Source organism: Panulirus ornatus, chromosome 16 (genome assembly GCF_036320965.1).
Source record: "Panulirus ornatus isolate Po-2019 chromosome 16, ASM3632096v1, whole genome shotgun sequence".
Classification (NCBI taxonomy): domain Eukaryota; kingdom Metazoa; phylum Arthropoda; class Malacostraca; order Decapoda; family Palinuridae; genus Panulirus; species Panulirus ornatus.
This window is the reverse complement of record NC_092239.1, coordinates 13,787,814-13,812,194: the sequence shown is the minus strand read 5'-3', so window position 1 is coordinate 13,812,194 and position 24,381 is coordinate 13,787,814. Positions and strand designations below refer to the sequence as shown.

Below are 24,381 nucleotides of genomic sequence, written 5' to 3'. Positions count from 1 at the left end.
CTCCAGCAGCGACCATTGGGTCTTCATAGGAAGGCAGGAGTACTAGTGTCAAGAGCAGTACGGTAGCAGGATTCGCTCTAAAAGCGACATGAAAAATTCCCAAGTTGCATGAGCTCCACAGGCACGCGAGGCCATGAAGCTCGTAGGACTACGTCGTATGGTGTGGTATGTTGGTGTATCCTGCGGGGCTGTAGGCCCCTCAGGACTCCGTCGTTAGACTAGGTATGTAGATTTGTACGGGGCTGTGGGCCCTGCGGGACCACGTCATATGGTGTGGTTTGTAGGGGTGATGGGGCCACCAGGACCCCACAGTAAGATGTGGTATGTAGGTGTATTCCGCGGTGGGGTGGTGGGCCTGTTCAGGACCCCATCGAAAGAAGTGGTATGTATTTGTGTTCCGGTGTGGGCCGTAGTAGGCCCGACAGGGGCCATGTCATAAATTGTGGTATGTAGGGCCTACGGGGGCCCTCAGGAGCCCGTCGTCAGATGTGGTATGTAGGTGTATCATGTGGGTTGGTGATCCCCCTCGGTCGGGAACCCGTCGTAAGGGCGTGTCCCGTGGCTGCTGCCTGTTTAGAGACAGTCTCTGCTGAGGTCCTCCTGTGTCCTTCTCAACTTTCCTTGACACAGTGCACTATGAAGACACTGCTCTAGCGTCTGCCATGGCAGCTTTACGTCTAATTGCAAAAGCCAGTGCGAGAAAAAGAGTTTTACGCGAACAGTAAATTAATTTATTTCTTGGCTTTTACGTAGTAGCTCACTAGATATATATGTATGCTCTTATTTCCTGCCACAACCCACAGTTTCTGGGATCATCCCGGAAGCACAAGCAAAGGAAGAAAGAACTCTCATGACCCCCGACCGTGGCCAGCTGTGACCAGGTGCCGTGGAATCTCAAGATATTCTTGACATTCCGTCATGGAGAGGAGGAGGAGGAGAAGGACCTAGTGGTCGTCCTCTTCTTAAGCCCAAAATAATATTTGTCAAGACTGCCCTTGGTGGTACCCCTCATGTCACACCTGGCGAGTGGTACCCTTCCTGATACGACCATGGGAGTGTTCTCCTGTCACGACCAGGCCATTGGTGCCCCTTCCTGTTACGACCAGGCTAGTGGTGCCCTCTCCTGTTACGACAAGGCTAGTGGTGCCCCTCTTCCTCTCACGCCCAAGCCCCATCTTCATGCCTCTGCTAAATTACTATTACCACAACGTTTTCTGTGGAGCATAATGAGTTCGAGGTGATGCTGGCGAACGTATTGAGATATGATGTGGCGTCAGGTGTTCTGCTATCTCAACCCACGTGTGTGAGGAGGGATTCGCCCAAACATCTGGTTCGCTTAGGAATAGAATAGGAGACCTGATGACAGTTCTCACTGGGTCTCAGAATTCCCCCTCCGGCGATGCACGATGTCAACCTCGCTGTAACTGTTGCATCATTCCGCCACAGCACCAGTTTCGTTGAATCTCTCATGGCTGTTTGTACGTTGCCCTGCATCAACGCCAGTGCTGAACATCCCCCTCCATCATCAATCAAGGCACGGACGGCAGCTGCTACGCTCTCGCTTACCCTCTGGTTCCCGAGTCTTGCCACGTACAGTAACTTCTTCCACGCCTTCTGAATATCGATTCTCATCAAGGACGAGACTCTTCACGTACTTTGACCCTTAGAGTGTCAGCAAGGACAGGGAATTGTACGTCTTTTCCCTACCTCTTAATTCCTGAGGCTCACAATGTATGGGAAAACCCTTGCTTTGGCAGAGACAAGCAAGCAAATCCAACATCGTTGCTGGTTCCTGCATGAGGCCATGGTCGGGTGACTGAACATAACCTTCAGGTCCTTGGGGTCTTGGCAAGGACGGCGAATTCATTACTCCTTGATGCCTGAGTCTTGCTTACACGCGGGAGCTTGACATAACTGGTTCCCCAGAGAGGCCGGCCACACGGGCAAGTACTCGTACTCTTGGCAACCCTCTCATGTCATCTGCATAATACGTAACCACGAGTACATACATTACAAATTCAATCCCAATTGCACCTTCCCACCCGGCACTTAAAAGGTTCAGAATAGTATTCGACTCGTCTTAACTAGCCGAAGCTGCCGACAAAACGCGTCTTCCAGAGGAAGTCTGCGCCAGCCCTACTGTGGCAAAGATGTCTTGTGGTTTTTCATGTGTCGATTCTGGTTTAAAATTCCACCGAAGTTGGTGTCGAGGATTGATGTTCACGACTCTTATCTTTTGATTCTCTTGCTCATGGCAGAGATGCAGCCTCACCTTTATGAGTTTTGGGTCCATTATCCGGTGGGGTACATACCCCACAAAGGCTTCGAATCAATAAGTGTAGGTTATTAGACCAATTCCATCTGGTGTTACACCTAGACCATTATATGGCATATTTCAAGTCAGCGACCACCTACTTGAACACGACTGTACGACCCTTGAGCAACGACGACAGTATACGACCCTTGGGTGTGACGGCCTGACTTTTATGGATGAGGTCAAAGGCCAGGCCCTCAGTATCGAAGAGCCTTACCGTAGTGCTGGAGGGTTTCGCACACGTTGTGCTGAAGGGGATAAGTAGTATGCAAATGCGTCTCGCCACAGGAGGTATACAGCAACCCAGTTCGGTCGTCCACTAGGGTCGACCCAGTTATGTGCCCATCAGGGGAGGAGCGGACGGGCCGGACGGAACCCCAGATAAGCTGATAATGAAAGGAAACTGGAGGGGGAGGTAGAATAGCTTATGATAGAGATAAGAGGGTGCAGTCTGATAATCACAGGAAGGGGAGAGTGAAATGTCCATGGTCAAAAGATGTGGCGAGATCAAACACAGACAACCTGGGGAGTACATGGAGAAAGCCAGATATAGCCAGATATATCTTATAGAGGAGGGTACATACGAAAGCCACTTGAAAAACTAATAGTCGAGTGGAAGGTGGCTGGAGAACAGTAGCTGGGGCTACATGTGGAAGCAAGCAAGATAACAGAGGACTTGATGTGTCAGTAACGAGGATGTCTGCCATATTACACGAGACCTCATGGCCTATGACAGGGTTATCTGCTGGAGGACAGAAAATACGGTGGACTATACCGGAGTTGTCGTCTACTCGAGGACTGTACATGGAAAAACAAGATAACAGAAGACAAGATGGTCTGTGACGAGGATATTTGCTGGAGGATTAATAGGATCACTTGGTGAAATATAACTCACTTAAACATTCATTACGACAGCAGATCTTTGGGGAAAAATAAAGGCTGAGGATCTCCACCCTTATAGTCATATGCTAATTGGCTTAAACATGATATTAAAGGCTAACATTACCCTCTCCACACACACACACACACACACACACACACACACACTTTTGTTTTATCCCAGAATGACTGAAAAGTATCTTGGTGCAGACCACAAAGCAGGACGAATGCCCGAGTTGTTGGTGTGTGTGTGTGGGTGTGTTTGTGTGTGTGTGTGTGTGTGTGTGGGGAGGGGGGACTCGACTTTTTTTCCCCTAGGGGAGTTATCGTGAATTCTCTCTCGTGCAGTTTAGAAAGTAGTGACAGATTACCCACTCTGAGGCCTTGTGGACTACGTCTCAAAATGTTTATGGTATGATGATGGATCAGCAGCGTTCCCTGTGGTATACGAATGAACTTTGTTGCTCTGTGATTGTGAAATCCCATCTCACTATTCAGAGACTTGATGATGCACCTCCACTATAATCATAAGCTTGTCTAACAAGAGGGATTATTGCAGTGAAATATAATCACGAATCCGTCACAGGTCACGTGCAGTGTGTGATGAATCAGTGTTGATGAAGTGATTGATCTTTGGCATCAGGTTGATCGGTTCTCTTCCGTATATAACCATCCTCCTCCAGCGCCTGCTGCATGTTAGAGGCTCGTGTCGACTGTAGAAACGAGTCTTTCAGGGCTTCCAATTTGGCTCCGTCTTCCCTGACCTTCGTTCTCCTGTGTGTGTGTACTGGGAAGTTAGGGAATATAGAGATCTATGTCGCAGGTAATATTACGAAATTAAAGGACCTGTGGCGATTATTTTGGAGGCGGTGTTGATAACCACCTTCATATCACTACTTCCACACTGATGTTTAGAGTTACGTAGATACACACACCCGCACAAACCCAAGGTACGGGCGAGGTGGTCTGGCCTTAACGCAACTTGAGAGAGAGAGAGAGAGAGAGAGAGAGAGAGAGAGAGAGAGAGAGAGAGAGCGAGCAGTCAGTCCCCTTAAAAGCTGCAGAAAAAAAAAAAGGACAGCAAAGCAAAGTCCTTGTAGATGGGGGTCTTTAATCATCCCCAGATGTTGATGTACTTTACAGTGTCAGGAGCTCCTTCCCTGGCTGGCTGAGGCAGAACACGTAGGTCCTGAGTGACCTCTCCGGCCGCCTGAGAGAATAATGATAACTTCTTAATGTGCAGTGACGGCCTCAGACGGGAGGTCCGTCTGTGCCTGCGTCTCGGCGGGGCACCGCATGTGTCATGTGAGGTTTGTAAGTAGATTTATGTCTTGGTGGACGGTAGAGCTCAACGAAAGTCTTTAACGAGGATAAGTTGCTTTAGAACGATAGGAGTCAACGAGTATCAGTGCAAGGATTCCTGCTTAACGAGGATAAAGCTTAACTTGGGACGTTATAAACACAGATCATGATTAACGAGAGTCAGTCACATCAATGAACGATGGCTTATTGCCCCGTAAGGCAAGGTAGGGTGGCCCAGAGCAGGACCCTCCACCGCCCCATCGTTTGCCCCTCCAGCAAGGGAGACTACGCTTCTGGGCCTAGCACCACAGTGGCGCTAAGACGAAAAACACCACAATGAGAGGCGCAGATGGTTGGACATGGTGCACAGAAGACGCAGACCAAGGAAGATGGAGTGAAAAGAGACAGAGACAGACAGAAAAATGGTAAAGTGAAAGGGAATGGAAGAAAATGAAAAACGTGGATAATAGGAGACAAACAGAAAGAGAGATGGAGAGAAAGAGAAAAAAAATGAGAGGATGTGTGGACGAGTGATCAACGAACACTACAGATAAAGCATAGCACTTGAAACGTTCCACTGCATCTGGCGCGTCCCGCACCAACCGCATCGCGCAGTGGAGTTCGTGGTATTGGTGAGGGCCTCACAACCGTAGCCTGGCGTACCTCTGACCAACGTTGAGATGAGCAAGTCCCTACTGAGTCCATCCCCTCCATTTGGCTGCTTTGGATATGCTGGCCAGTGGCGGCATCTCGGGTCGTCTTGCTGATGAGAAATACGACATATCAAGGTCGTCAAAGACCCGGTCATGCAAAGGGGTAGAAGAAGAGTCAGGCCTCTGACATTAGCACCGAGATAACTTTACACAAATACTAGGTAAATAATGTAGGATATGGGGGCAGATAGTGTTAAAAGAAAATGTATATTTTACACTGAACATTTTCAGTTCAGCGTTATAGCCATAACAGTACAACAGGATGGGTGGACTTGCTGGTTCTTTCCTCTGGCCCAGCATTCCTCACGGTATTACTCATGTAAATAACTCGGGGAAAGAACTCCACTTACCACTCCCTCTGTGTATCCAGCATGAACCATGAAGTGAGGAACTCAAATAACACTACCTCTTACTGGTGTGTGTGTGTGTGTGTGTGTGTGTGTGTGTGTGTGTGTGTGTGTTTTCCCATACGTTTCTGTGCATGTTCGTATGCGTATGTATATGTAAGAGTATATATTTACATATAGATAAGCGCATGCATGAAAGTAAGCAATATATTAATGTTTACTGCCTTACATGGTAGTTGTCAGAGGGAGCCGTATATTAGGCCTTCCCCCACACCAGTGGTGACCATGAACCAGGCCGGGACTGAGTCAGTGCTTCAGGGATCATAAGGACAAGCAGCACTGCCACAGGACCAGCCACGCAGAAAACCAAAGGCAACGGGAACATATTGAGTGACGTGCGAGGAAATTATGATCCATGCATTTTGTGAGTACCAGGAGGCTATTCAGAAAGCGTGCTTAAAGAAAATTTCCGAAGACTTGTAAAACAAGTGTGGCGTGAGGGGAGAGTCTAGTCAACTGAGCTTCTTTCTTAGGTAAGTCTTTGTTTATATCTTTATTTACATACGTCCATAGATTTAAGAAATGTCTTTTCCTAGCGCTACCTCGCGCACATGTTGGGGAGGGGGTTGTCATTTCATGTGTGCCGGGGTGGCGACGGGAATAAATAAGGGCAGACAGTGTGAATTATGAGCATGTGTATATATGTATATGTCTGTGTGTGTATATATATTTATACGTTGAGATGTATAGGTATGTACATGTGTTTGTTTGGACGTGTATGTATATACATGTGTATGTGGGTGGGTTGGGCCATTTTTTCGTCTGTTTCCTTGCGCTACCTTGCAAACGCGGGAGACATCGACAAAGTATAATAGATAATATATATATATATATATATATATATATATATATATATATATATATATATATATATATATATATATATGTGATGTATTTTGACGGTCTTTTTTTGCGTTAAGGGTTCCGGCCGTTGACGAGAGATCTTATCGAGGTTTGACTTGACCTTGAGTGAAATACACAAGGAATATAATGAAACGAAATAATAAAGTAATGAAATAACACGACGAGTCATCTCACAGATTGATGGTTGGAAAAGCAGCCTTTTGATATGGGGGTCAGGTTGTAGCCGTTGGGAAATGTAGGAGTTGGGTAAGTGTGTCAGAGCGTAGCGGTGTAGAGAGAAATAGTTATCACAATTAGGCCATACGAAAGGGAGATTTATTTTTTCTTTTTTACATTTTCATAGTTTCATTTGTCATTGGACCTGTAGGGTATATGTGTATGACCTTTATGTTTCTGCTGTTTTCCTTTCTCGTACGCGTCGTGATCACCATGACTGAAAGTGATGATCGCTGACAAAACTGCGCGTCATGAGTGTTCCTCCGGAGTGTTCGTTGAGGCAGTCGTCGCTAGGCTAGCACTCGCCTCGCCTCCACCCTGCGAGGCCAGGTGATTCACAAGTCTGACTTTTACTGAGGTGTTAAAGTTCCGAAAATATATTGGGTAAACCCGGGCCCCGCCCTCATGACCCAGCGACGGTGTAAAGGGCGTGGGGTGATGCCGGAGGAAGGAGGCGCCGCCGCCGCCAGGGCAAGAGCGCGATGGGTGAAAGGCAAGGTTCCAACACTCGCTGGGGGTGACGCCCACCGTACGCTGGACGGAGAGGTTGCCAGCCTCGATATGGTCCCCCTCCATGGCTCTTGTGTCGTTGATTCAAAGGCTCGGGAGACTGTAAACGACTGTAGCGTCACCCACTAAAGCTCCACAGAGAGAGAGAGAGAGAGAGAGAGAGAGAGAGAGAGAGAGAGAGAGAGAGAGAGAGGGGGATTCTCTAGGGGTCTAAGATGGGTTGCTTTGAACTCGTCCCATGTTGTGATAGGCACTGCCAGAGGAGGTAAGTAATAGGCTCTCCCCGCTGGGTGTCTGATCACACCAGCTGTGCCACTCCCTCTCACTCTCCCACTCTCCGTACTCTCCTCTCCCTATCTCTCTCTTTTTCTCCCATTTTCCTACCCGATCCTTTTGTCCTCACCTTCTTGCGCCTTTCTTAACCGCTCCTTTGCCAGCCTCCCGTGGTCTCCTGCGGCCTCTTGCTCTCCCATGCCAGGTGTGGGTGTCTGTGGCTCCTCGAGGTGTTCTCAGACTGGCTTCTCCCCCGTGTGGTGCCGGTGGGCCGTGTTTACCTCACCCGTATGTGTTTTTAGCATGATGGTCGATTTTTTTTCCCTCCTTACTTTTTTACGAGATCCACCTTGTGACGCCTGGGATGACGCCACCCCCGGGTAGACAAGTAAACAGTTTTTGCCTGTCTGCTGTCAGCCGTTTGGTGTCTGCTGTCGGTTGTTTGGTGTCTGCTGTCGGCCATTTTGCGTCTGTGAGTCGGTCGTTTGGTGTCTGTCGTCCTTTTTGGCTTCTGCTTCCCGCTGAGAGATATGGTTTGGCCTGGAGGATTTTCGCGTAATCACGAGTGTCGTTTGTGTTGACGAGGGGTCGACGATGTGCGAGATACTGTGTGTTAGGTGTTCGTCTTCGCTTGTGACGCATCACTTGAAGACTCCCAGACGGAGGGAGAGAGAGAGAGAGAGAGAGAGAGAGAGAGAGAGAGAGAGAGAGAGAGAGAGAGAGTGTTAGGTGTTGGTTCCTGCAGGTGCCTCACACATTGCAGGGATTACATGCCCATGGTGTAAATACCCGCACATTGTCCCTGGTTATACAACGCACCCACCCACACTTTTATGGTGGGTGTGTGGTCACGTAGCCCACCCTGTGCCTATGTGCACACACACACATACACACAGTAGAGAATGTTGAAAAGTTGGTGCCCCACGTGTGTAAAACTCCCTTCTCGTACAGTACAGATATGTAATTATGAATAGGTAATTACGCGCACACACGCAAACGCGCGTGCGCGTTCCCGCAGTACAGTAATTACAAACCCATGTTCGCATCCCAGACTGGGCAGTCGGCTCACATCCAACCTAACTGCCCTCCTCCCCCTTTGGGAATGGTCGATTACTGGGTACCTGGCGTAAGCCGGTGTGTGTGCGTGTTAATTTTACACACACACACACACACACACACACACACACACACACTGTGTGCGTATAGACGCGCACGTCACACATGCCTGTGAGTCATACCTGGCTCTGTTTATATGATGGAGTTAATACCAGAGGACCACTAACACGGATCACAGCACGGTGACGGGTTTCCTATAAGACTTGAGTATATATACCTGCGTGTTTTCAACTCGAGACCCTCTCTATATACCTCACGTATTTCCAGTTGCCTCGTAACCTTCCATTGTTTATCGGTTGGTATGAAAGCGACTGTGGTTCGTCGCGGACTTGTGTGAGGGAAGGACGATCGTGAGGAACATGTTGTTTAGAAGAGAGGGATTTTGAGGATGAGAATGGTGGTGGTGGTGAAGGGTGAGGCTGATGATACTAGGGTAGGGTGGTGTTATGTTGGGAGGGGAAGGGCAAGGCCACAGTGAAGATAGATAGATAGATAGATAGAGAGAGAGAGAGAGAGAGAGAGAGAGAGAGAGAGAGAGAGAGAGAGAGAGAGAGAGAGAGCGAGAGAGAGCTTTGGAATGAAGGGATGGAGTACAAGATAAGTAAGAAAGATCGAGCAAATTTGACGAAACAAATGGGGTAAAGAAGACTGAGGAATGTAGAGGGAAGACGTACAAGGAGGATTCATGAAGTGAAGGCGAGGGAGTAAGAAATGCAGGGTGTTTGAAATGCCCTGAAGGGTTGAGGGGTGCAGGGGAGGTGAAGGGGGGGGAGGAGGGGAAATGTAGAGACAGAGAAGGATTAGGAAGGAAGACTTGCCGTCGTGTGTGGCGGGCTCGCCCCTAATGGCCTGAGACACATTCGCGGCATACAATCCCTTTATCTTCTGATGTCCCTCTGCCTTCACAGACAAGCGTTAAAATGGCTCTGGTCTCCTAGATTGATTGTCTTCACCCACCACGTCCGTTTATATGGAACTCTGTCCAGTTAGAAATTGGGTTAATAGATGTTCTACGCATTCCTCTTTGTAAACAGAGATAGAGGACGTATTCTAATATTTTACGTGGATAGATCAATGGCTTTCAGAACAATGTCCTCCGTGGCAGCTAGTCTGCTGCACCGTTCTCGTAGACAGGCAGCCATAGATCATAGGACGGATTCGAAGCATTTTTATTTAAAGAAACGAATTTCGCCAGGAATATATGCGATTCATCTGGGGCTTTACCCTCGCCTGTGAAGATAGTCACGAGTTAATCAGCGGGTTGATAGTAGACTGGGAACCAAAACAGATAATAACAAGGCCTGTAGAGTCTTGTAGGTGGTGAACGAATCCCTTTTATATCCGACTGCTTATCTCCTTTCCCTATGGAATATAAGTAATACGAACAGAAGTCTACAGAAATGCCCATCATCGCCGGAGTATTGATGGTACGAACGAGTTCTGTGAGGAGTGGTTTAGCATCGGCACACTGGGGGAGGAGTCGGGAGGAGGTCTCTGCACCTTGCTGCTGCCCTGATCTTCCCAGCTCACAAAAGACCACTTGAAAAAATGTTTATCCTGGGCGATTGTTGAGGGAACCTCGTCTATTTTCAGCATGTGATGTTTACCTCGGCTCGGATAGTCAAATTGTGCAGTCAGGTCCGCCTTTAAACACACAGATTAGGGTACAGATCACCGCTTATTTTTACAGTGCTTCCCTATACAAATCTTTCGACGTTGAAGATCCCGCCAGCAGACAGAAAGATTTCGGGCTATTCGAACCATTTGTTGGTGCGGATAGTCTCGTGTGGCAGTGCATTGCCAGAAGACATTTATTGAGAGAACTTCGTCCGTAACACATCCTTGAGCTTGTATAATTGAGGGGAGAAACAGAGCAGGATGTATTCACGGGTCGTCAGAACTAATTCCTTTGCTGACGAGTTAGTCATTCAGTCTACCAGAAAAATGTAGGGAAGGGATTTACTCTTGGCTCTGTTTGCAGACCTGAGGTCCACCGAGATTGGTTACTCGATATGTATGGTCCGTGAGACTTCGATGTTACGTACGTTCATCACAGAACATTGGAAGGTACTGACGTGGTGTACGAGGTGGTAGTGTTAGCGGTTGAAATAGTATATGTATTGGTGTCGGTTGACTTGGTGTATGAGATGGTCGTTGCGGTTGACGTGGTTCAAGGGGGCTCTACCTCCCGTAGAGCCCACCGCCCTTGCCGACAGCCACCACCTCCACCTCACCAGCCCTCTCAACCCTCCTATAAGCCAGTGTCTCTCAGTGTTCCTCACTATCTCATACCATGTTCATCATCGTCTCTAACCACGTCTATGTGACTGCTTCTAAGTTCTCCTCTTGTTTGTTCCACCGTTTTTCCACGCCTAGCTTTCCCCTCACCTCATCCCTAACTGTTTCTCAATATCCCTTTGTTACGTTCGTCAGTATATAAGGTACTTTGAGAATACGAAAATATCAGAAAAATACGTCTATGACCACAGAGGAGGAAGCAGAGATTCATTGCTTGAATATCTCAATTTATCTGGAGCCGCGACTATCTGCGCAGTATCTCTTTGTCTCTGACAGTATCATGATGATCATTATCATCCAGGAAGATAAAGAGGGAGGGAGGGTGCACCGCGGGCGGGTGATAGGGGAATGTAAAGGGGGAGGAGTCTCTCTTGATCCAAGGGAAAGTGTGTGATGCTGAAGGTAATCATGGAAGACCATACTGAATCTTTGGCTCATTCACTTGTGTTATTTACCTACATTTCCCTCAGCGTCTGGGTGTGCGTAATGCACACTACAGGGGATGTGGCCCGAGTGTAGTGACACTCCCGGTGGGTTTGTAAAAGTGTCGTCGGCGGTGGGTGGATGAGGGTGAGGAGGTGGGAGGCTCAACACCGCATGGTGTGTCGGAGTAAGGGATCTTATGAGGACTGTCTGGTGTTGCTGTGGTGTTGGCAGAGGTTGTCCGCCATGACACACATACACATATCAAGTGGGGCTGTGTATCGTCACGAGAATACGCCCCTTCTAATCTCAACCCTACTCTCTCTCTCTCTCTCTCTCTCTCTCTCTCTCTCTCTCTCTCTCTCTCTCTCTCTCTCTCTGGAGTCTTTGAAACCCTTTGAGCACGTCGGTACGCCCCTCCTCCCTCTTCAGCACGACGTGACGACCCTTGGTTATAATGACTGACCTGGCCTCTTTTTCTCTTTTTTTTTCTGTAGGTCAGAGATCAGGCACACTGATACCCAGGGTGTCGTACCGCCGTACATCAAGGACTTTTACGACGGTATATCATTCTGATCATCCCTTTTATCGTCGGGCCATAAATATGGGAGGGCGCCGCCCACCAGCACCGGTCCCTACCAGGAGGAAGGGCGGCTGACTGACCAAACCACCCTCGAGTTGTGCTGTGGGTGCTCGACCTTCTCACCACCACAAACAAAACACTCTTGAACATTATCGCGAGGAAATAAACTTTCGTGCCATAACCGACCAGATCTCACCCAGGGTGAAAGAGACTTATCCTCCCTTATCATAGCCTTCCCTCACTGCCACCGCTGTTGAGGATTTCAGGTAACTGTTGAAGCTACGGTAAATAGAACGGAAAAAAAAGAATATTAAAGTCTTTGGGAAATTAACTTTCGTTAACGTCTAGATCTCGTTGTAATTAAAAAAAAAAAAACCTGAATAATAACAAAACTTCTCGCGATATAATATCTTATCCTGTGAATTAGTTTTTTTTTTTTTTCCTTCCCCCTCCAAGCTTAAGGAATTTCATCTCTGGGGATACGGGGGGAAGGATACTATCCACATACCTCCTGCGTGTCGTAGGTCACGAAGAGGGGCGGGAGCGAGATGTTGGAAAGCCTCCCCTCCAGTATTATTACTTTCAATCCTGTATTATCACACTCCATCCTATATTATCACAACCCAGCCTGTGATATCACTCTCTATCCCGTGTTTTCACTTCTTTTCCTGTATTATCACCTTATGAAATTCGTAAAAGTGGGGATAGAAGAAAAGAGCCAAAGCATGGATATATTCTTCTCAAGAGCATCAGCCTACCTTTGCTCTGGACGCTACCTCGCCAAGGCGGGAAAGATGAACAGGTGAACATAAAGAAAGGAAGGAATTTCAGAAGTGAACGCCGCCCGGGAAATTTGCAGTGGTGTGTGGGAGTGGAGATCGCTAAGGTCACCCTTACACAAGGTATGGCCGGCTGACGCTCGACCTCCCTGATGGCATGTGTCTTGTCATGAGAACATGACATCCTTATGGGACTTTGACAGCAGCTGTTGCCTCGATTATGTTGGTGGGTATGACAGGTTGACAGTGTTGACGCCCATGACAGTATTGACGGCCATATGACAGGTTGACAGCCATATGACAGGTTGACTGTTGACGTCCATGACAGTATTGACGGCCATATGACAGGTTGAGTGTTGGTGGCCATGACAGTATTGACGGCCATATGACAGGTTGACAGCAGGTTGACAGTGCTGACGTCCATGGCAGATTGACAGTATTGACGGCCATATGACAGGTTGACAGTGATGACGTCCATGACAGTATTGACGGCCATATGACAGGTTGACAGTGTTGACGCCCATGACAGTATTGACGGCCATATGACAGGTTGACAGTGTTGACGCCCATGACAGTATTGACGGCCATATGACAGGTTGACAGTGTTGACGCCCATGACAGTATTGACGGCCATATGACAGGTTGACAGTGTTGACGCCCATGACAGTATTGACGGCCATATGACAGGTTGACAGTGTTGACGCCCATGACAGTATTGACGGCCATATGACAGGTTGACAGTGTTGACGCCCATGACAGTATTGACGGCCATATGACAGGTTGACAGTGTTGACGCCCATGACAGTATTGACGGCCATATGACAGGTTGACAGTGTTGACGCCCATGACAGTATTGACGGCCATATGACAGGTTGACAGTGTTGACGCCCATGACAGTATTGACGGCCATATGACAGGTTGACAGTGTTGACGCCCATGACAGTATTGACGGCCATATGACAGGTTGACAGTGTTGACGCCCATGACAGTATTGACGGCCATATGACAGGTTGACAGTGTTGACGCCCATGACAGTATTGACGGCCATATGACAGGTTGACAGTGTTGACGCCCATGACAGTATTGACGGCCATATGACAGGTTGACAGTGTTGACGCCCATGACAGTATTGACGGCCATATGACAGGTTGACAGTGTTGACGCCCATGACAGTATTGACGGCCATATGACAGGTTGACAGTGTTGACGCCCATGACAGTATTGACGGCCATATGACAGGTTGACAGTGTTGACGCCCATGACAGTATTGACGGCCATATGACAGGTTGACAGTGTTGACGCCCATGACAGTATTGACGGCCATATGACAGGTTGACAGTGTTGACGCCCATGACAGTATTGACGGCCATATGACAGGTTGACAGTGTTGACGCCCATGACAGTATTGACGGCCATATGACAGGTTGACAGTGTTGACGCCCATGACAGTATTGACGGCCATATGACAGGTTGACAGTGTTGACGCCCATGACAGTATTGACGGCCATATGACAGGTTGACAGTGTTGACGCCCATGACAGTATTGACGGCCATATGACAGGTTGACAGTGTTGACGCCCATGACAGTATTGACGGCCATATGACAGGTTGACAGTGTTGACGCCCATGACAGTATTGACGGCCATATGACAGGTTGACAGTGTTGACGCCCATGACAGTATTGACGGCCATATGACAGGTTGACAGTGTTGACGCCCATGACAGTATTGACGGCCATATGACAGGTTGACAGTGTTGACGCCCATGACAGTATTGACGGCCATATGACAGGTTGACAGTGTTGACGCCCATGACAGTATTGACGGCCATATGACAGGTTGACAGTGTTGACGCCCATGACAGTATTGACGGCCATATGACAGGTTGACAGTGTTGACGCCCATGACAGTATTGACGGCCATATGACAGGTTGACAGTGTTGACGCCCATGACAGTATTGACGGCCATATGACAGGTTGACAGTGTTGACGCCCATGACAGTATTGACGGCCATATGACAGGTTGACAGTGTTGACGCCCATGACAGTATTGACGGCCATATGACAGGTTGACAGTGTTGACGCCCATGACAGTATTGACGGCCATATGACAGGTTGACAGTGTTGACGCCCATGACAGTATTGACGGCCATATGACAGGTTGACAGTGTTGACGCCCATGACAGTATTGACGGCCATATGACAGGTTGACAGTGTTGACGCCCATGACAGTATTGACGGCCATATGACAGGTTGACAGTGTTGACGCCCATGACAGTATTGACGGCCATATGACAGGTTGACAGTGTTGACGCCCATGACAGTATTGACGGCCATATGACAGGTTGACAGTGTTGACGCCCATGACAGTATTGACGGCCATATGACAGGTTGACAGTGTTGACGCCCATGACAGTATTGACGGCCATATGACAGGTTGACAGTGTTGACGCCCATGACAGTATTGACGGCCATATGACAGGTTGACAGTGTTGACGCCCATGACAGTATTGACGGCCATATGACAGGTTGACAGTGTTGACGCCCATGACAGTATTGACGGCCATATGACAGGTTGACAGTGTTGACGCCCATGACAGTATTGACGGCCATATGACAGGTTGACAGTGTTGACGCCCATGACAGTATTGACGGCCATATGACAGGTTGACAGTGTTGACGCCCATGACAGTATTGACGGCCATATGACAGGTTGACAGTGTTGACGCCCATGACAGTATTGACGGCCATATGACAGGTTGACAGTGTTGACGCCCATGACAGTATTGACGGCCATATGACAGGTTGACAGTGTTGACGCCCATGACAGTATTGACGGCCATATGACAGGTTGACAGTGTTGACGCCCATGACAGTATTGACGGCCATATGACAGGTTGACAGTGTTGACGCCCATGACAGTATTGACGGCCATATGACAGGTTGACAGTGTTGACGCCCATGACAGTATTGACGGCCATATGACAGGTTGACAGTGTTGACGCCCATGACAGTATTGACGGCCATATGACAGGTTGACAGTGTTGACGCCCATGACAGTATTGACGGCCATATGACAGGTTGACAGTGTTGACGCCCATGACAGTATTGACGGCCATATGACAGGTTGACAGTGTTGACGCCCATGACAGTATTGACGGCCATATGACAGGTTGACAGTGTTGACGCCCATGACAGTATTGACGGCCATATGACAGGTTGACAGTGTTGACGCCCATGACAGTATTGACGGCCATATGACAGGTTGACAGTGTTGACGCCCATGACAGTATTGACGGCCATATGACAGGTTGACAGTGTTGACGCCCATGACAGTATTGACGGCCATATGACAGGTTGACAGTGTTGACGCCCATGACAGTATTGACGGCCATATGACAGGTTGACAGTGTTGACGCCCATGACAGTATTGACGGCCATATGACAGGTTGACAGTGTTGACGCCCATGACAGTATTGACGGCCATATGACAGGTTGACAGTGTTGACGCCCATGACAGTATTGACGGCCATATGACAGGTTGACAGTGTTGACGCCCATGACAGTATTGACGGCCATATGACAGGTTGACAGTGTTGACGCCCATGACAGTATTGACGGCCATATGACAGGTTGACAGTGTTGACGCCCATGACAGTATTGACGGCCATATGACAGGTTGACAGTGTTGACGCCCATGACAGTATTGACGGCCATATGACAGGTTGACAGTGTTGACGCCCATGACAGTATTGACGGCCATATGACAGGTTGACAGTGTTGACGCCCATGACAGTATTGACGGCCATATGACAGGTTGACAGTGTTGACGCCCATGACAGTATTGACGGCCATATGACAGGTTGACAGTGTTGACGCCCATGACAGTATTGACGGCCATATGACAGGTTGACAGTGTTGACGCCCATGACAGTATTGACGGCCATATGACAGGTTGACAGTGTTGACGCCCATGACAGTATTGACGGCCATATGACAGGTTGACAGTGTTGACGCCCATGACAGTATTGACGGCCATATGACAGGTTGACAGTGTTGACGCCCATGACAGTATTGACGGCCATATGACAGGTTGACAGTGTTGACGCCCATGACAGTATTGACGGCCATATGACAGGTTGACAGTGTTGACGCCCATGACAGTATTGACGGCCATATGACAGGTTGACAGTGTTGACGCCCATGACAGTATTGACGGCCATATGACAGGTTGACAGTGTTGACGCCCATGACAGTATTGACGGCCATATGACAGGTTGACAGTGTTGACGCCCATGACAGTATTGACGGCCATATGACAGGTTGACAGTGTTGACGCCCATGACAGTATTGACGGCCATATGACAGGTTGACAGTGTTGACGCCCATGACAGTATTGACGGCCATATGACAGGTTGACAGTGTTGACGCCCATGACAGTATTGACGGCCATATGACAGGTTGACAGTGTTGACGCCCATGACAGTATTGACGGCCATATGACAGGTTGACAGTGTTGACGCCCATGACAGTATTGACGGCCATATGACAGGTTGACAGTGTTGACGCCCATGACAGTATTGACGGCCATATGACAGGTTGACAGTGTTGACGCCCATGACAGTATTGACGGCCATATGACAGGTTGACAGTGTTGACGCCCATGACAGTATTGACGGCCATATGACAGGTTGACAGTGTTGACGCCCATGACAGTATTGACGGCCATATGACAGGTTGACAGTGTTGACGCCCATGACAGTATTGACGGCCATATGACAGGTTGACAGTGTTGACGCCCATGACAGTATTGACGGCCATATGACAGGTTGACAGTGTTGACGCCCATGACAGTATTGACGGCCATATGACAGGTTGACAGTGTTGACGCCCATGACAGTATTGACGGCCATATGACAGGTTGACAGTGTTGACGCCCATGACAGTATTGACGGCCATATGACAGGTTGACAGTGTTGACGCCCATGACAGTATTGACGGCCATATGACAGGTTGACAGTGTTGACGCCCATGACAGTATTGACGGCCATATGACAGGTTGACAGTGTTGACGCCCATGACAGTATTGACGGCCATATGACAGGTTGACAGTGTTGACGCCCATGACAGTATTGACGGCCATATGACAGGTTGACAGTGTTGACGCCCATGACAGTATTGACGGCCATATGACAGGTTGACAGTGTTGACGCCCATGACAGTATTGACGGCCATATGACAGGTTGACAGTGTTGACGCCCATGACAGTATTGACGGCCATATGACAGGTTGACAGTGTTGACGCCCATGACAGTATTGACGGCCATATGACAGGTTGACAGTGTTGACGCCCATGACAGTATTGACGGCCATATGACAGGTTGACAGTGTTGACGCCCATGACAGTATTGACGGCCATATGACAGGTTGACAGTGTTGACGCCCATGACAGTATTGACGGCCATATGACAGGTTGACAGTGTTGACGCCCATGACAGTATTGACGGCCATATGACAGGTTGACAGTGTTGACGCCCATGACAGTATTGACGGCCATATGACAGGTTGACAGTGTTGACGCCCATGACAGTATTGACGGCCATATGACAGGTTGACAGTGTTGACGCCCATGACAGTATTGACGGCCATATGACAGGTTGACAGTGTTGACGCCCATGACAGTATTGACGGCCATATGACAGGTTGACAGTGTTGACGCCCATGACAGTATTGACGGCCATATGACAGGTTGACAGTGTTGACGCCCATGACAGTATTGACGGCCATATGACAGGTTGACAGTGTTGACGCCCATGACAGTATTGACGGCCATATGACAGGTTGACAGTGTTGACGCCCATGACAGTATTGACGGCCATATGACAGGTTGACAGTGTTGACGCCCATGACAGTATTGACGGCCATATGACAGGTTGACAGTGTTGACGCCCATGACAGTATTGACGGCCATATGACAGGTTGACAGTGTTGACGCCCATGACAGTATTGACGGCCATATGACAGGTTGACAGTGTTGACGCCCATGACAGTATTGACGGCCATATGACAGGTTGACAGTGTTGACGCCCATGACAGTATTGACGGCCATATGACAGGTTGACAGTGTTGACGCCCATGACAGTATTGACGGCCATATGACAGGTTGACAGTGTTGACGCCCATGACAGTATTGACGGCCATATGACAGGTTGACAGTGTTGACGCCCATGACAGTATTGACGGCCATATGACAGGTTGACAGTGTTGACGCCCATGACAGTATTGACGGCCATATGACAGGTTGACAGTGTTGACGCCCATGACAGTATTGACGGCCATATGACAGGTTGACAGTGTTGACGCCCATGACAGTATTGACGGCCATATGACAGGTTGACAGTGTTGACGCCCATGACAGTATTGACGGCCATATGACAGGTTGACAGTGTTGACGCCCATGACAGTATTGACGGCCATATGACAGGTTGACAGTGTTGACGCCCATGACAGTATTGACGGCCATATGACAGGTTGACAGTGTTGACGCCCATGACAGTATTGACGGCCATATGACAGGTTGACAGTGTTGACGCCCATGACAGTATTGACGGCCATATGACAGGTTGACAGTGTTGACGCCCATGACAGTATTGACGGCCATATGACAGGTTGACAGTGTTGACGCCCATGACAGTATTGACGGCCATATGACAGGTTGACAGTGTTGACGCCCATGACAGTATTGACGGCCATATGACAGGTTGACAGTGTTGACGCCCATGACAGTATTGACGGCCATATGACAGGTTGACAGTGTTGACGCCCATGACAGTATTGACGGCCATATGACAGGTTGACAGTGTTGACGCCCATGACAGTATTGACGGCCATATGACAGGTTGACAGTGTTGACGCCCATGACAGTATTGACGGCCATATGACAGGTTGACAGTGTTGACGCCCATGACAGTATTGACGGCCATATGACAGGTTGACAGTGTTGACGCCCATGACAGTATTGACGGCCATATGACAGGTTGACAGTGTTGACGCCCATGACAGTATTGACGGCCATATGACAGGTTGACAGTGTTGACGCCCATGACAGTATTGACGGCCATATGACAGGTTGACAGTGTTGACGCCCATGACAGTATTGACGGCCATATGACAGGTTGACAGTGTTGACGCCCATGACAGTATTGACGGCCATATGACAGGTTGACAGTGTTGACGCCCATGACAGTATTGACGGCCATATGACAGGTTGACAGTGTTGACGCCCATGACAGTATTGACGGCCATATGACAGGTTGACAGTGTTGACGCCCATGACAGTATTGACGGCCATATGACAGGTTGACAGTGTTGACGCCCATGACAGTATTGACGGCCATATGACAGGTTGACAGTGTTGACGCCCATGACAGTATTGACGGCCATATGACAGGTTGACAGTGTTGACGCCCATGACAGTATTGACGGCCATATGACAGGTTGACAGTGTTGACGCCCATGACAGTATTGACGGCCATATGACAGGTTGACAGTGTTGACGCCCATGACAGTATTGACGGCCATATGACAGGTTGACAGTGTTGACGCCCATGACAGTATTGACGGCCATATGACAGGTTGACAGTGTTGACGCCCATGACAGTATTGACGGCCATATGACAGGTTGACAGTGTTGATGGTCTTACATTAGTATGTTATGATCGGCCGCACACACACACTGTCCCATCCTGTCTTCCTCCAGTTTGTCTCGCCATTTGCTTCCTCCCTGGACTCCGTTGTTTGCCCAAGTTCAGGAAACCCAGTGGGACTGATGGTTTACACACACACACACACACACACACACACACACACGCCAGGTGTACTCATATGTCGCCCTTCACCACCCTAAACTCCACCGCAGTTCTGTTTCCCTTACTCTGATTTGTACGACACAGTTGCTACCACTGTATGCTGTCAGCATCACCTGCTACCCTGTAACTATGTATTATGTGGTCGATGTATCCTAGACCTTCCTCCTCCTTCCTCCCGTGAAGGGAGGAGGGTGGGGTTAAGGGCCTTTGGGACCCTGAGCCCCGCTTGGGCCCACCTGTCACCCTCCCAGGTCGATGTAATGTGCCCTCTATATTTGCCTCCACCTGTCCCCCTGGCTAGATATGTGCCCTTCACCCGCTGTCTCAAGTGAAATACTTTTAAATTCTCTCTCTCTCTCTCTCTCTCTCTCTCTCTCTCTCTCTCTCTCTCTCTCTCTCTCTCTCTCTCTCTCTCTCTCTCTCTCTCTCTCTCGTTCGTCGCCCGTCCGTCCATTTACAGCTTCTTTCACGCTACCGTCACCTGTCCGATCAGCTGATGTTACGGCACCGTCACCTGTCTTATCAGATAATGTTACGGTACCGTCACATCCAACTGTCTACAACCGTAACAACAGTCACGACAGAGTAGTCTGGCGTCACCAGAAACGGAGTCGAGAAATTAGTGAAAAGAAAAGATACTGAGAAAAATGTCACAGATGATTTTCAAGAAAAAGAAATATTATAAACACCATTGTTATGGTATAGGTGGCTGTTAACCAATGGGACGGTCATGGGATCATGGCTAACGACCCTTGAGTACGACCCTAGAGCACGAGCATATAAACCTTGAGCACAATAGTACGACCCTTTTTGTAACCTCATGGCCTAGACTTTCTGAGTCCACGACAAATATGTGTGTAACAGAGAAGAAGATATGACAGATGTTATTCAACTTGAGACAGATGTTCATTCCTTGCATACTTGCCTGCCAGCCTGAACGTCACAGACATTTCCTTACGACAGCCAGCAGAACACGTTACGATGAGGGATGGTAAAGTTGTGTGTGTGTGTGTGTGTGTGTGAAATGTTAACGCCAGAAGTTCGGCTTTTCTTATGCAACGAGACTATGAGGTGTGATGTTCCTTGCCTTGTATTACTGCTTCTGTTTCTAAGAATATATATATATATATATATATATATATATATATATATATATATATATATATATATATGCAGTGCCCTCTTAGAATATTGTCTCCCCCCACCATATATTTTCAAAGGCGATACACGGCTAAAGTTTGTTGTGGGTTCAAGCATATGACACTCTTAGGGTGGAATCATCGTACATCTGGTCGTTGAGACTAGTGTTTTTAGCGGTGTGAGCATGAGCCTGCGCAGCTCCACCCCGCCTCAGTGTGCCTCAGGATATCATAAGTGGAAGGTGTTCTATCTTTATTCGGTCAGGCTACCACTTTATTTGTGAAATTCGCTTCAGGGCGCTGTATGTCTTTCATCTGTGAGATAAGATGGTTGGTTATTACCTTTTTGATGAGAATAAAGCCTTATTCTCGCCTGAAAGCAAGAAAATGTGGGTATACATAAGATTTTTAAGCGTAGTGGGGGCTCAGAACGCAGGATCAAGCGCCTTTCCGCAACAACTCGTCAGTGTCTCGCCTTATTCAGGAGATCAAGACCCTATGGACCCAAATCATGGATCCTAGACTACCTCGCGAGCATTGCCACTGCTATGTCCAGACATCTGTAGATGGCAGTGAAGGCTAAAGGTGAGATTACAAAATACTAAATGTAAGAGTGACATCGCCTTTGAAAATGTATGGCAAGGCAGGCAAGGTTATAAGCGGACATTGTACATTAATATGTGTTTTTTCAAGTTCAAGATCATCCATCCGTGAGCAGATAATTTTAGCATACAGGTTTGAACAACATTGTTATGGCCTTCAGGTAATTGTGTGGGAAAAAGATGAGACTTATTATCCACCGTTAGGTATCGCCAGGAAAGTTGTAACGGACGTGACGTATTATTTGTTTATTGTTGGGTACAGGAAGTGCGCATGCGCCACCTGAGGTCGCCCGACCGTTGCTCGGAAGGTTCCAGAATCGGTGAAATGGACAGTGAGTGTCGGTCTAACGCACAGCGCGATGGTTATACCATGATACGATATATAGAAAAAGACGTGCGCTAACGTTGTACGATCCTGCAAGTGTACTGTAACATGTAAAAGGTACAGAACTGTTCGACTGCGGACCAGCCAGCAATAGCAACTAACTCCTGTAAACAACTGCTGCAGCTGGGTACGCATGGTGAGACCACCACCTCTCTCTCTCTCTCTCTCTCTCTCTCTCTCTCTCTCTCTCTCTCTCTCTCTCTCTCTCTCTCTCTCTCTCTCTCTTATACATCCTCTATTTTAACCTTTCTCCAGTTATCATATTTTCCTCACTCGCTCAATTTCTCTCTCCTGGATGTCCATCCGTTCTCCTTTCGTGAATAGTACGCAAGTCATACGAGTTCGTGTTGATCTTGTCGTGTCTTGAACACACATGACTCAGTATTGTAAATGAAATAATGAAACATTGGACTGGTGTCGTAATCTAACCTGATTTAATGCCACTGGTGAAATTGCTGAGACGAAACGTTGGTGAATGATAATTTGTTGTTACCAGACTCAATTAATTTTTTTTCTTCGGCGTGTATTAAAAGGCACGTATTGATATTCGTTACTAATTAAGACCGGAAGATCATAAAACCTGACGGAACATTGCTTGTTTCCTAATGTGATCAGCGACTTTGTAATCTCGAGAGAATGTTCAGTGGTGCTGCTTAATGCCTCGTATCGTACGTGGCCACGCTTAATGGAGCCCTCTTATACAGTTACATTACTGAGTAACGTTTTATCCTGAGGTAAACTGCTTTAATCTTTTAAAATCCCCACGGTGAAATGTCTAAATTCAGGCATAAATTTTATGATGAAACTCTTCATTGCACTAAATGTTCCAAGTACCAGACATATATATATATATATATATATATATATATATATATATATATATATATATATATATATATATAATATATGAGGGTTGATCGATTAAGAAATGAAAGAATTAAGAACCGTTGTGGTGATATGAGAAGTATGTGTGTGAGCTGAAGAGGGTGTGCTGATGTGGAGAGAATGAGTGAGGAAAGGTTGGCTAAAAGGGCGCGCTTGTAAGAAGGAGAAAGAATAGAGAAGATGGATAAATCAAGGAGGAAGTGTAAGGATGGAGAGAAAGATTCTTTAAAGGTTTGGGGCCTGAACGTGCAGGAGGGTGCAAAGCGTGCAAGTGATAAAGCAAATTGGAACGATGTCGTTTACTGGGAACGTCTTGCTATCAGTGGGGTGAACCAAGACATATAAATTGGTCGAGGGAAAACGCGGAAAGGTCTGTGGAGCCTGGTTTTGGTGCATTATACATAACAAAGAGTGGATGTGAGCGAATGAAGCCCTCACTTTGTTTCTTGTGCTATCTCGCTAACACGGGAAATGGCGAACAGGTATGAGAAAATAAGAACTACTGTATTATCACAAAATCCTCACTCCGAGTCGTGTGCTGGGCACCAAGTGCATGCCATGTGGGACCTACGTCAACGCGGGAACCTGGCCATGATATCAGCTGATGGGAGGGCTGCCCGCGCTCTATCTCCGGGTTGTTGGCGCGTGTTGCACCTGGTACTTGGGGGCGGCGATGAGGCTACTAGGTCACTGTGGATTAGTTGTGATTCTTTTTTTTTTTTTTACGGTGAATTACTATGGTTAGGAGTGTTGTGTGTTGTTGTTTAACTGGAGTTCTGCATGCTAGGGAATATAGGACGTGTCGTTTGTTGATAGATACATATAC

General features: G+C 47.9%; 1 protein-coding gene across 9 annotated transcripts in view; it reads left to right on the top strand.

Annotated features, from left to right (window-relative positions):
- Nucleotides 1-24,381, top strand: part of LOC139754160 (uncharacterized) — a 143,808-nt gene that overhangs the window by 33,333 nt on the left and 86,094 nt on the right. For 3 of the 9 annotated variants that reach the window (XM_071671323.1, XM_071671318.1, XM_071671320.1), the window contains exon 2: nt 5,792-6,088. The exons of 2 other annotated variants lie outside the window; for them this stretch is intronic. The gene's annotated coding sequence lies outside the window, so the exon portion shown is untranslated. Of the gene's footprint in view, nt 1-5,791; nt 6,089-21,906; nt 22,269-22,614; nt 22,798-24,381 lie in introns of those variants that run through there. 4 more of the 9 variants (XM_071671325.1, XM_071671321.1, XM_071671322.1 and 1 more) reach the window with 3 other exon arrangements.